This window comes from Jaculus jaculus, chromosome 1 (assembly GCF_020740685.1).
Source record: "Jaculus jaculus isolate mJacJac1 chromosome 1, mJacJac1.mat.Y.cur, whole genome shotgun sequence".
Classification (NCBI taxonomy): domain Eukaryota; kingdom Metazoa; phylum Chordata; class Mammalia; order Rodentia; family Dipodidae; genus Jaculus; species Jaculus jaculus.
The window spans coordinates 337275271-337289655 of NC_059102.1; the positions used below are offsets into that span (position 1 = coordinate 337275271).

The 14385-nt window shown below is 43.7% G+C and overlaps 1 protein-coding gene across 1 annotated transcript in view; it reads right to left on the reverse strand.

Annotated features, from left to right (window-relative positions):
* The window catches only part of Ush2a (usherin), a 755222-nt gene that overhangs the window by 249307 nt on the left and 491530 nt on the right, over positions 1-14385 (reverse strand). The gene's annotated exons all lie outside the window — the stretch shown is intronic.

Sequence of the window (14385 nt, forward strand, 5' to 3'; positions counted from 1 at the left end):
GTATATAGTGCTTGGAGACAGAACTCCTAAAAGAACAGTGATCTGGACATGGATTGCATTTTGTTTTCATCTGTTGTAAGCCTTTCTGTGAAAGGTTTCTTAAAAATCACTGACATTTTTTACTTCTCTCTCCAGTACATGGTTGCACTAGCAATTATTACATCAAAACAGGGATAAGGCTCCTTTTTTACTTACACTTGTCATCTGTGTTCAGCTACTTCTCAGAGAAAGCATGTGTGAGTCTGGTAAGATATCAATGTTGTTTTGAAATCTTGAAAAAAATGCAATCCTGTGAGATGGATGTTTGTAAAATCAATGGTGGAGATTTAAGTCTTTAAAGTCTAACCTCATCTAACCTCTTTCCAGAAATAAATAATATACAATTCAACTACATAATAATTTCCACTAGGGTTTTCCTCAGGGTCTTGCATAATTATTCCTCCATACATGAACTATCAAACCTTGAGCTGGTTGGTGGAGAAGAAACAAGAGTGACATAATTTGTTTTCAGTGAAGAAGTGGGGAGCCTTTTTCTTCCTCTGGAAGATGCTGGATACTATTGGAGGCGAAACATTGCTGGTAATGAGGCAAACTTGAAATTCAAACTCCCCCAGAACATAGCCTAAAGATGACCTCTTATCCCAGGAAAAAAAGTCTCATTCAATTTCAATTTCATGACCCTCCATCCCCTTAAAAGCCAGAATACATTTTATTAGCTTCCTCATGAGGGGCGCATATGCTCCCTGTTCCCCTTGCAGTAGGCCCTTAAACAACTTAGTGTGTGATTCTGGGCAGGAAGCAAAAGCATGCCTTAATTAGCTCCTTTGGCTAGGGAAGTGTTAAAACCTGACTCTTGGCACCTCTCAATTTAGTGCTTTAAAATAATAAGCGGAATCACCTAATTCTATATACAAATCAACTGGCCTGCTAAGGCATGGTTGAAAGGGTCACCACAATTATGTAAAACATGAGTAATAACTATAATTGGGGTAGTTGGCTAATACAATAAAAAGCTCTGAACATGAGAAAAGTTATGCTCACAGCAGTAGCTATCACTTTCTAAAGTAAGAATTCATGGATGAAATGACATGAAAAAGATGGTTATAAAATTTTAATGGAATGATAAAAGGCAAAAGTCAGCCTCTCAGCTGAATTCTTAAAATCCCTATATATCACAATCAGCTCCTTAACTGTAAAATCAATGTGGAGTATAACATGTTGTCAATGCTGCTGTCACTGGAGGGGAGGCTGGGAAGTATGACAGGCATACAGCTCAGCTGCCTGGTGATGAAAATACAAGTGAACACTTCTCTCCATGGGTGTAATGGTTTAGTGCTCTCCCTCCTGGTGCGCAGAGCAGGAGTCTCCTCTTTAGTCAAAGCACAGGTTCCTATTTCTGACAATTTATCCCAGAATTTAGCAAGAAGATGTAGTTTTATTTTTGCAAATTAATTTAGCTTCTCAGGAAAATTATTTTGTTCATCAGCAATACTCAGACCTAGCTGAGAAGAAATTAATGAAGTTGTTAACAGAGGGGTGCTTTATCCAGTGAGACACGGGTGCGTTTACTAAGGAAGGATATGTACACAGGCTGTGAGGCTGTGTGTGTCTGTGAATAAACACTGAATGACTTGCAACTCCTTAGTGAATGTAACTTTTCATGGTTTCCACTGGTCATCTGCACTTGTTTGGTATTGGCATTACCCACAATTGATTGGCCAGTTTTCCCCTTATGTTGATCTCAAATGTTGCCTGCAAGCAACTTTTTACCATTGTCATAAAAACCTCACTGAGTATAAAAGCTCTTTTCAGAAATATTAACTCCATAAATGAATATCACCCAAATTCGCCAGTGAATCAAAACCCAAGGAGGCAAATATATGGATGTGTCATTATAGAAAGCAATGCATTATATGCTAATTTTAAGGCAGCCTTTTGATATTCATCACTGATATGTTAGAAGAGGAGAATGGTTGGTTCAATCTTCTCTTTAATCATGAATTCTTTCATCAATTTATTATTTATACCCAACTGGTTCCCTAAAGAATTTTTTGACAGCTCATAACAAAAGATCCAAATCTAAGAAGACCAATAAAGGTAAAGTAGTATTCATGTTGTGATAATGAAGAGTGTGTAAGAGTGCATCCCCAAAAATATTCATGTGGAATAACCAAGAATGTGCAATAGTGTTTCCCCAAACAAACAAATAAAAAACAAGAATATGCACTGTAGATTTTGATAGAATTAACTCTCAGCTTCCCAACAGCTGATAAGGGAGGAAAGGTGTGAAACTAGGTGCTAGCATTTAATGAAGTGAACCTCTGCAAGGTAGTAGCTGTTGGGGCAGATAGAGTATTTTTTTGGCAGTCTGCAGATAAGAGAAACAATATCTGGGAGCTGGTTTTCTCCATTTTTCTGAGGTACAGGTGAGTAGGGGTTAGAAAATGGTGTAACATCCAGAACCGGGGCATGTGATAAGGGAATGGCAGTGTTGCTTCCATGAAAGCCTGGGCCCCAAGACAAAATGTGCTGACGTGAGAAGCCAGGAAAGCAGACACAGGCCTAGACGGACCAAAGGTTCTCTACAAACTCCATCTCTATTACTCCAGGTTCAGCTCATAAGCTTGGTTTTCTGGGGCCTCGTCTTGAACCTCCACTCCCCCCACCCAGATCTCTTTCTGACTGTAGATAATCTTTTTTCTTCTTGTTCCTTATTTAAACAATCTTAGAAAATTGGGGTTTTAGAGACACAATCAAAATTAATGTGATAACACGACTAAAACAATCTATGTCATGAGCTATGTATGCAGCTAAATCATGAGTTATGTTTGCAAGCAGGGGGTATGGAGTGGTGTGGATTTCCTAAGTATCTACCTTGTTGTTATGCTGTAGAAGTTTTCAGGAGTTTTAAGGTCTCAAAAAATTTGAAGATTTGAGAATCTTAATACTGGGTATTAAGTATCTGTGTATGACAGTTACCATCAAATCACCTTACATCATGTTATGAAAATTTTCTTTTTTAAAAAAACTTTTATTTTTATTTATTTATTTGAGAGGGGGGGGGAAGAGAGGGAAAGAGAGAGAATAGCCACGCTAGGGCCTCCAGTCACTGCAAATGAACTCCAGGTGCATGCACCCCTTTGTGCATCTGGCTTATGTGGGTCCTAGGGAATCGAACTTAGGTCCTTTGGCTCTTCAGGCAAACACTTTAACTACTAAGCCATCCATCCAGCCCCTGTACTGACAATTTTCAAATATGAATAGGCTAGTATTTTCCAAAGCTACAGAATAAAATACTTTTATAAAAGCACTTAGAGAATAATGAACAGAAAACATAGTTTACATGATGCATAGTTACTATTCATGTAGCTTGCACATAACAGCTACTCAGTAAAACTGGAGCATTAAAATTAAAGCAGCCATCTTAAAATTATTTATGAAATTATTAAAATAAAGTAGAAAAGGCTAAAATGACTTGATGCACTAACAATTTCTCTAGGTTCTCATCTGTAAAGAAAATAGAATCTGTGGCACTGCGTGACCCGAGAGCAGTGGGTCAGTGATCACAAGAAGTTCAGGAAATTAAGAGCAAAACCACGTCAAGATGTGCACACTGTTTTCATTAATTAGTCCATCATTTCAAAGACTTTTCTATGAGTCACATCGTTTAAATAAATTCCTTTGGTCCTGAAATGTAAAATATAAATATAAAATTATCATAAATACTTTTATTAATTTTTCAAATGTAAGAATTTGAACAATGATTTACATGACAGAAAACAAGGTTTGTACTGACAACCACGTAGGTCTGTTTAGCTCCTGTGTCAGAGGGTCAGGAGGCTCTGGAGATGTCTCAGTTCGTAAAGTGCTTGCCAAAAAAGCATGAAGACTGCATTTGGATCCCTACCACCCGTGTGAGCGCCGTGTGGCCAGCCTGTGATCTCAGAGCTCGGGAGACACACAGAGGATTCCAGGGCAAGCTGGCTGGCTAGACTGGCACAATCAGCAAGTGAGAAACCGTCTCAAAAAATAAGGTAGAAAATGACCGAGGAAGTCATCAGTCATCAATCTCAGGCCTCCACAAGGACATGCACATGCATGTGCTCACACACATGCATGCACATACAATCCCCCACATCCACATACAATAAAAATAAAATCAGATTACACATGTTACTTGTGATCATAGATCTATTGTTATGTGAAAAACATAGAAATAAATGTTTGAGGTCAGTATTAAATGCTCAATATTAAAAGCAAATGGGAAAGATACTTGGAAGTGGTGAAATTAAATTATGTAGCATTGCTGAATCTTATAGCTCATATTTCTTTATTTATATAAAGGTGCTTTAACCTCATTGAAAGGGGTTCACATTTTCCTTTGGTACAGAGCATTTTTATGAATGCTAGTTGAGGTTTTAAGTTCTAAAATAAGTATATTTTTCTCATCATAAAATTTGACATCTGACTTTAATTTAAAAATTCAAGTATTCCTTAAGGACACATAAGCAAATGATTTAATTAAATGATTTGAAGAGTTCTATTCTGGAATCATCTCAATCAATTTTGTTGAATTTTGTTCCATGTTTTTATTTCTCTTTTTTGCCGCAGAATATGATATTTTATTCTTATTCCAGTTTTGCCAGAATAAGATCAAGAGGAAATATTTTCATTTGGAACACTCTCTCTATTTTTTTTTTTTAAATTGGTTTTTCAAGGTAGGGATTCATTGTAGCCCAGGCTGACCTAGAATTCACTATGTATTCTCTGGGTGGCCTTGAACCAGTGGTGATCCATCTACCTCTGCCTCCAAACTGCTGGTATTAAAGGTGTATGCCACCATGCTTGGCTTTCAAAACATTTTAATTGGGCTGGAGAGATGGCTTAGCGGTTAAGCGCTTGCCTGTGAAGCCTAAGGACCCCGGTTCGAGGCTCGGTTCCCTAGGTCCCACGTTAGCCAGATGCATAAGGGGGAGCACGCGTCTGGAGTTCGTTTGCAGAGGCTGGAAGCCCTGGCGCGCCCATTCTCTCTCTCTCTACCTGTCTTTCTCTCTGTGTCTGTCGCTCTCAAATAAATACATAAAAATTAAAAAAAACCATTTTAATTTATTTATCTAACAGAAAGAGACAGAAGGAGGAGGAGGAGGAAAGAGAGAGAGAGAGAGAGAGAAGGGAGGAAGAGAGACAGATGGAGAGAGAGAAAGAGAGAAAAACCAGGACCTCTTAACTGCATCTGGTTTTATGTGGGTCCTGGGTAATGGAACACAGGCCAGAAGGGTTTGAATGCAAGTGCCTTTAGCCACCGAGGCACACTTCCAGCCCCACCTCTATTTTTTGCTCACACCTCTACCACCTGAATTTTGCACATCACATGGTTTTGAGTCTCTGATAGTTCAGGAATAGCCTGAGGCCTGTCTCTGACAAATGCCCAAAACCGTCATGTGAGACTTCCTGTTCTCTCTGTTTCCGCTCCACCTCTCCTTGTTTCAGGCCTTGCTGTAACAATGCACATTCTAAATGCTCCAATCATCCTCTCATGCATCACTGATATATCCTACAGGAATATATTTCCTTTCTACTCTCTCCTGGAAAACTGTCATAAAGAAAATAGATCTACAGCACTTCTCATTGCATGGAGAAGTGAACACCAGCGCTCCAGCACTTCCTGCTCACCAGCTGCATGCAGAAGTGAACATCAGCTCTCCAGCACTTCCTGCTCACCAGCTGCATGCAGAAGTGAGCATCAGCTCTCCTGCACTTCCTGCTCACCAGCTGCATGCAGAAGTGAACATCAGCGCTCCAGCACTTCCTGCTCACCAGCTGCATGCAGAAGTGAACATCAGCTCTCCAGCACTTCCTGCTCACCAGCAGCATGCAGAAGTGAACATCAGCACTCCTGCACTTCCTGCTCACCAGCTGCATGCAGAAGTGAACATCACCTCTCCAGCACTTCCTGCTCACCAGCTGCATGCAGAAGTGAACATCAGCTCTCCAGCATTCCTGCTCACCAGCTGCATGCAGAAGTGAACACCAGCGCTCCAGCACTTCCTGCTCACCAGCTGCATGCAGAAGTGAACACCAGCGCTCCAGCACTTCCTGCTCACCAGCAGCATGCAGAAGTGAACATCAGCGCTCCTGCACTTCCTGTTCACCAGCTGCATGCAGAAGTGAACATCAGCGCTCCTGCACTTCCTGCTCACCAGCTGCATGCAGAAGTGAACATCAGCTCTCCAGCACTTCCTGCTCACCAGCTGCATGCAGAAGTGAACATCAGCTCTCCTGCACTTCCTGCTCAACAGCTGCATGCAGAAGTGAACATCAGCTCTCCTGCACTTCCTGCTCAACAGCTGCATGCAGAAGTGAACATCAGCGCTCCAGCACTTCCTGCTCACCAGCTGCATGCAGAAGTGAACATCAGCTCTCCAGCACTTCCTGCTCACCAGCAGCATGCAGAAGTGAACATCAGTGCTCCTGCACTTCCTGCTCACCAGCTGCATGCAGAAGTGAACATCAGCTCTCCAGCACTTCCTGCTCACCAGCTGCATGCAGAAGTGAACATCAGCTCTCCAGCATTCCTGCTCACCAGCTGCATGCAGAAGTGAACACCAGCGCTCCAGCACTTCCTGCTCACCAGCAGCATGCAGAAGTGAACATCAGCGCTCCTGCACTTCCTGTTCACCAGCTGCATGCAGAAGTGAACATTAGCTCTCCAGCACTTCCTGCTCACCAGCTGCATGCAGAAGTGAACATCAGCGCTCCAGCACATCCTGCTCACCAGCTGCATGCAGAAGTGAACATCAGCGCTCCAGTACTTCCTGCTCACCAGCTGCATGCAGAAGTAAACATCAGCACTCCAGCACTTCCTGTTCACCAGCTGCATGCAGAAGTGAACATCAGTGCTCCAGCACTTCCTGCTCATCAGCTGCATGCAGAATTGAACATCAGCGCTCCAGCACTTCCTGCTCACCAGCTGCATGCAGAAGTGAACATCAGCTCTCCAGCACTTCCTGCTCACCAGCTGCATGCAGAAGTGAACATCAGCTCTCCAGCACTTCCTGTTCACCAGCTGCATGCAGAAGTGAACATCAGCTCTCCAGCACTTCCTGCTCACCAGCTGCATGCAGAAGTGAACATCAGCGCTCCAGCACTTCCTGCTCACCAGCTGCATGCAGAAGTGAACATCAGCGCTCCAGCACTTCCTGCTCACCAGCTGCATGCAGAAGTGAATACCAGCGCTCCAGCACTTCCTGCTCACCAGCTGCATGCAGAAGTGAACACCAGCGCTCCAGCACTTCCTGCTCACCAGCTGCATGCAGAAGTGAACATCAGCTCTCCAGCATTCCTGCTCACCAGCTGCATGCAGAAGTGAACATCAGCGCTCCTGCACTTCCTGCTCACCAGCTGCATGCAGAAGTGAACATCAGCGCTCCAGCACTTCCTGCTCACCAGCTGCATGCAGAAGTGAACACCAGCGCTCCAGCACTTCCTGCTCACCAGCTGCATGCAGAAGTGAACATCAGCTCTCCAGCATTCCTGCTCACCAGCTGCATGCAGAAGTGAACATCAGCGCTCCTGCACTTCCTGTTCACCAGCTGCATGCAGAAGTGAGCATCAGCTCTCCTGCACTTCCTGTTCACCAGCTGCATGCAGAAGTGAACATCAGCTCTCCTGCACTTCCTGCTCACCAGCTGCATGCAGAAGTGAACATCAGCACTCCAGCACTTCCTGCTCACCAGCGGCATGCAGAAGTGAACATCAGCGCTCCAGCACTTCCTGTTCACCAGCTGCATGCAGAAGTGAACATCAGCTCTCCAGCACTTCCTGCTCACCAGCTGCATGCAGAAGTGTACATCAGCGCTCCAGCACTTCCTGCTCACCAGCTGCATGCAGAAGTGAACATTAGCTCTCCAGCACTTCCTGCTCACCAGCTGCATGCAGAAGTGAACATCAGCGCTCCAGCACATCCTGCTCACCAGCTGCATGCAGAAGTGAACATCAGCGCTCCAGTACTTCCTGCTCACCAGCTGCATGCAGAAGTAAACATCAGCACTCCAGCACTTCCTGTTCACCAGCTGCATGCAGAAGTGAACATCAGTGCTCCAGCACTTCCTGCTCATCAGCTGCATGCAGAATTGAACATCAGCGCTCCAGCACTTCCTGCTCACCAGCTGCATGCAGAAGTGAACATCAGCTCTCCAGCACTTCCTGCTCACCAGCTGCATGCAGAAGTGAACATCAGCTCTCCAGCACTTCCTGTTCACCAGCTGCATGCAGAAGTGAACATCAGCTCTCCAGCACTTCCTGCTCACCAGCTGCATGCAGAAGTGAACATCAGCGCTCCAGCACTTCCTGCTCACCAGCTGCATGCAGAAGTGAACATCAGCGCTCCAGCACTTCCTGCTCACCAGCTGCATGCAGAAGTGAATACCAGCGCTCCAGCACTTCCTGCTCACCAGCTGCATGCAGAAGTGAACACCAGCGCTCCAGCACTTCCTGCTCACCAGCTGCATGCAGAAGTGAACATCAGCTCTCCAGCATTCCTGCTCACCAGCTGCATGCAGAAGTGAACATCAGCGCTCCTGCACTTCCTGCTCACCAGCTGCATGCAGAAGTGAACATCAGCGCTCCAGCACTTCCTGCTCACCAGCTGCATGCAGAAGTGAACACCAGCGCTCCAGCACTTCCTGCTCACCAGCTGCATGCAGAAGTGAGCATCAGCTCTCCTGCACTTCCTGCTCACCAGCTGCATGTAGAAGTGAGCATCAGCTCTCCTGCACTTCCTGCTCACCAGCTGCCTGCAGAAGTGAACACCAGCGCTCCAGCACTTCCTGCTCACCAGCTGCATGCAGAAGTGAACATCAGCTCTCCAGCATTCCTGCTCACCAGCTGCATGCAGAAGTGAACATCAGCGCTCCTGCACTTCCTGTTCACCAGCTGCATGCAGAAGTGAGCATCAGCTCTCCTGCACTTCCTGTTCACCAGCTGCATGCAGAAGTGAACATCAGCTCTCCTGCACTTCCTGCTCACCAGCTGCATGCAGAAGTGAACATCAGCACTCCAGCACTTCCTGCTCACCAGCGGCATGCAGAAGTGAACATCAGCGCTCCAGCACTTCCTGTTCACCAGCTGCATGCAGAAGTGAACATCAGCTCTCCAGCACTTCCTGCTCACCAGCTGCATGCAGAAGTGTACATCAGCGCTCCAGCACTTCCTGCTCACCAGCTGCATGGAGAAGTGAACATCAGCTCTCCAGCATTCCTGCTCACCAGCTGCATGCAGAAGTGAACATCAGCGCTCCTGCACTTCCTGCTCACCAGCTGCATGCAGAAGTGAACATCAGCTCTCCAGCACTTCCTGCTCACCAGCTGCATGCAGAAGTGAACATCAGCTCTCCAGCACTTCCTGCTCACCAGCTGCATGCAGAAGTGAACATCAGCTCTCCAGCACTTCCTGCTCACCAGCTGCATGCAGAAGTGAACATCAGCTCTCCAGCACTTCCTGCTCACCTGCTGCATGCAGAAGTGAACATCAGTGCTCCTGCACTTCCTGCTCACCAGCTGCATGCAGAAGTGAACATCAGCTCTCCAGCACTTCCTGTTCACCAGCTGCATGCAGAAGTGAACATCAGTTCTCCAGCACTTCCTGCTCACCAGCTGCATGCAGAAGTGAACATCAGCTCTCCAGCACTTCCTGCTCACCAGCTGCATGCAGAAGTGAACATCAGCGCTCCTGCACTTCCTGCTCACCAGCTGCATGCAGAAGTGAACATCAGCTCTCTAGCACTTCCTGTTCACCAGCTGCATGCAGAAGTGAATATCAGCTCTCCAGCACTTCCTGCTCACCAGCTGCATGCAGAAGTGAACATCAGCTCTCCTGCACTTCCTGCTCACCAGCTGCATGCAGAAGTGAACATGAGCTCTCCAGCACTTCCTGCTCACCAGCTGCATGCAGAAGTAAACATCAGCACTCCAGCACTTCCTGTTCACCAGCTGCATGCAGAAGTGAACATCAGCGCTCCAGCACTTCCTGCTCACCAGCTGCATGCAGAAGTGAACATCAGCTCTCCAGCACTTCCTGCTCACCAGCTGCATGCAGAAGTGAACATCAGCTCTCCAGCACTTCCTGCTCACCAGCTGTGTGCTGAAGTGAGCATCAGCTCTCCTGCACTTCCTGGTCACCAGCTGCTCCTCTTGCACACAAGTGTTCCCTACCCCCATTTTAAGGATAGTTCCCTTGCTTCCACTGATGACTGGGCTCTGTGGACACTAACTCTGATTTTGTTGTTTGTGACCCTTACCAAACAAAAGAAGCCTCAAAGGAAGAATGATGTGCAATTTATTCTGTTACTTCGATGCCTCTTTTAGTCCTTGTATATGCATATGTGTACGTATATGAACATCTCTCTCTGTATATCTATACACCGAGAACATTTGATTGGTTGATTTTTCATGGATTGGCTTAGATCAGATTTTCTTTTCAATCAAGCAATTTTAGGGCTCCCTGCACATGTAAGTCCCCTTTTCTTTTTCTTTTTAATTTGGACACTGGCAGTACACAAGACCATGATGTTGAGCTCTTGTTCTCAAGAAGTTACAATTCACAAGGGCTGCTTATGAAACGGAGTAAATACAAGCCACAATTTGCAGTAAGCAAGGAGATATGAAGTCTTTCTAAAGGTGACATTTGAGCCTGAGGAATGATGGGACTTGACTTCTGACAGCAAAAGAGGGAAGAGCCTGCTATGTTATGTTGAGATTTCATTTAGCATTACAAGTCTTTCTCCCTTATTTTTGATGAGCCTAGATACCTGTATAAACTCCTATGAGAATCTGAAAGGTGACAAAAATTAACGTTGGACCTAAACACTAGGATAATTTCAATTTTTCCTATCTTCTTTTCACATTATAATAATGAAAATACAATGAATTATTGCTGTATGCTGCTGGTATTCAATATCACTGTACCCATAATGCATTTTATCTTTCTTACTCTGCATGCAAAACTCCTGATTAACTAGTGTTTTAGCAAAATAATGAGTATGTGAGAAAAAAATGTTCATGTAAAACCAGAGAGTAAAGTGTTCAAATCCTCCAAATGTTAACTTAGTAATGTTAGATTCATGCTGGAAAATGCAAGTGTGGAATTTTAAACTACAAGTTTGAAGAATGATGAATTCCTTTAAAGTGTATGACACTTAAGCAATTTATTACAGAATCGATTTTGGGGTTTTATTTTTGAGTTGGGAAGCATTTTGTAGACAGGAGTTTCAGTTCCTTAGTTGGCCTCATTGCTTATATATGTCTCATATGTTCATTACTCAAATGGCCCAAAACAGTAATGGTCATGAACACAACTGACATTTCAATCTTGGTAAATGGAATCTTCTTTTTAATAAAAAGGGGGATAACTCATATTTGACATGAGGTAGGATTTTAGTACATAGATGACTATAACAAGGCCTGGAGAGTGTGCTTAGTGGTTAACATGGTTGCCTGTGAAGCCTACGGATCCAGGTTTGGCTCCCCCAAAATCCATGGAAGCCAGATGAAGCCTAAGGACCCTGGTTTGAGGCTCGATTCTCCAGGACCCTTGTTAGCCAGATGCCCAAGGGGGTGCACCCTTCTGGAGTTCATTTGCAGTGGCTGGAGGTCCTGGTGCATTCATTCTCTTTCTGTCTCTCTCTGTGTGTCTCTTTTTCTGTCTGTAGCTCTCAAATAAATATATAAAGATAAAAAAAATTAAAAAAGAATAAAACCATATTTAATCTTTCAGAGAACCCTGCCCTCCCAAAGGCTCATTTCTACACTCACATTATACACAAAATAACTGTCAACAAATAAGAGGGGTGGAGGAATACTAAAGTGGGGAGGGAATAATTTCTGGTTTAAAAATTTCAAAATTTTCAGCTGTTAGTTAAATGTCTGCACCTTCCCTAGCACATTAATCATGCATTCTCAAATCTAACACAATCTAAATGTCTCTTGCAAGGTGTGGACCTGACAGGTGCTGGGACTGCCAAAAGTCACTAAAAAAAAAAAAAAAAAAAAAAAAAAATCCGCGTGTTGTTTGTGTTTTTTCTGCTTGTGAGTAGTTGAACAGTGCACTGACCACACAGCTGGAACAAACATCTTTTATTAACACAGGTTTAACGGGATCTAAAATATTTATAGGAAATATGCATTATTATTATTTGGCATCAGCATGGTAGATTTTTAAAAATGCATGGGACTGGATATGGGTGGCACAATGATGTAAATGACAATTTATTTGAAAAAAAAGATATTAGAATTCCTCACAGCCTTTGTCCAGAGGACTTCTCTGTCTTTGCATCAGAGTACTGGCTTCTGTGGCTATAGCTCATTCTCTGCAGCTTTCAGTTGTGTTCATGACCATTGCTGTTTTGAAATACCTCACTAAGGTTCTGGAGGGATGGTTTCGCGGCTATATCACTTGCTTGCAAAGCCAAAGGACCTAGGTTCAGTTCTCCAGGACCCACGCTAGCCAAATGCACAAGGGGTGCATGTATCTGGAATTTGTTTGCAGTGATTGGAAGCCCTAGTGCTCCCATTCTCTCTCTTTTCCACTCTCTCTCTTTCTCTGACTTAAATAAATAAATGAATGGATGAATGAATGAATGAATGAATGAATAAATAAATAAATAAATAAATAAATAAAAGAAGAGAAATAGCACACTAACGATATGGCCAAGGGTGACTTATTTGCTCCCTGGGAAGCTTTGAGGCTGTGGTCAATGGAGAGAGGTGCCTTTTGATAGTACAGAATTTAAATGTGGGCCTGAAATTACTTCTCTTTTCCATTCTGTAAATTGAGATGTGACATTTCTGATAGTTGCACTTAGGCAGTGGAAGGTGCTGGTCAGGATCAGGTGTGAAGTATGATCCCGGCAATGAGTTGTCAGGTAGGTGGCTTTATAAGCCATGCTTTGTAGCCTTGACAGAAAAACTGCTTGTGCCCAATGCCAATCACTCAGTCTTTGTCAACTCAATTGCTCATCCTTTAGATGTGGCATCCATCTCTTCTGACATCCAAAATATATAGTACACTGTCACCATGTCTCAGAGTTGAGTGGGTACTGAGAATGTCACCTGCAGGGTCATGTGACCAGCCTCTGGCTATCATCTAATGTGTGTGACTTCTCAGTGTCCAAGCAAAGTAGAGAGAGCCAGTGCAAAACTAGTGGCTGATGTCTTGAGCTGATTCCTGCTGTGTGATCAAATGCCATTTGTCCGCACTTAAGTAAAACAAAGGACAGATAACTTATGCCAAACACAGGTTCTGAATGTCACCAAGATGGCAGGGTCTCTGCAGAAGAGTTCTAATAGCAGAAAATCTGTATGATTTGTTTCACAAGAAGACAAGTCCCATCAACAATGGATGCTGCACTCAATGGCAAGCCACCATGTTTCGGATTGGTTTTTGCCTAGCCTTCTTTCCTATGCATAGGAAGTCATGACTCTTATTCACAGGGACAGTGGGCACATAACCACTGAGGTGATCGGAGAAGTTCCTTTCCTTTGGGAATTAGAAATGCCATATCTGAAAAGTAAGCCCTTCCTCCCTCCTGACCTGCTACTCCACTGAATCCTCTCTTATCAGTGGGTGTAATGATTGTTTTCAGTTAATCTTTATTGAGTGCCATAAGCATGTTGTGTTGAAAAAGGAGATTATCCATCTGTCTTCAGTTGCACTTTTAAATGGATCCTCAAAATTGTTTTGACTGTGAACTCTCTAGTTTATAAACATGAATACCATTGGTGGCCATGGTGTCTGATTCTGCAAAGTTTGTGCAACCTTCCCTTGTGTGGCAACACATTAATGACTGAGTTTTGGGTGCCATGTATTGCAACATACTATGTTGCACCTGGGGACCAAAAACATTAGATATGCCCTTGAAAATTACCTACCTTGCTTCTTGAGAGTGATAGTGAATAGGAGAATATGTATGTCTGTCATGGACGTTGCTCATAATGGTGCTTTATAAAATGAAGTAGACTTTAAAGATGGTGGATTGTTCTGATGCCACCACAGCTCAAGTCTCACTATCACTTAAATAATGCAAGAAGAGGTTTTATAAGTGTACAACAACTTAGTACAATACTGATATTGTTTGAAATGCTATACCTTTGTATTAGTGGCCAGGTGTTGAAAGTGAATGCCATTTCTCATTGGATAGAAAGCTGAAATGGCATCTGGCTCACAGAGTCACAATTCCTTAGAAGTCTGTGATGAAAGGATTTGACAACATTAACCCAATAAACCTCATTGTTCAAAGATTCAATGCCCTCACCTGCTTTGTGTAGTTTGATTTACTTTACAACCTTTATAAAACTAATTATATCTCTGTGTTCATATATATCCTTTTGT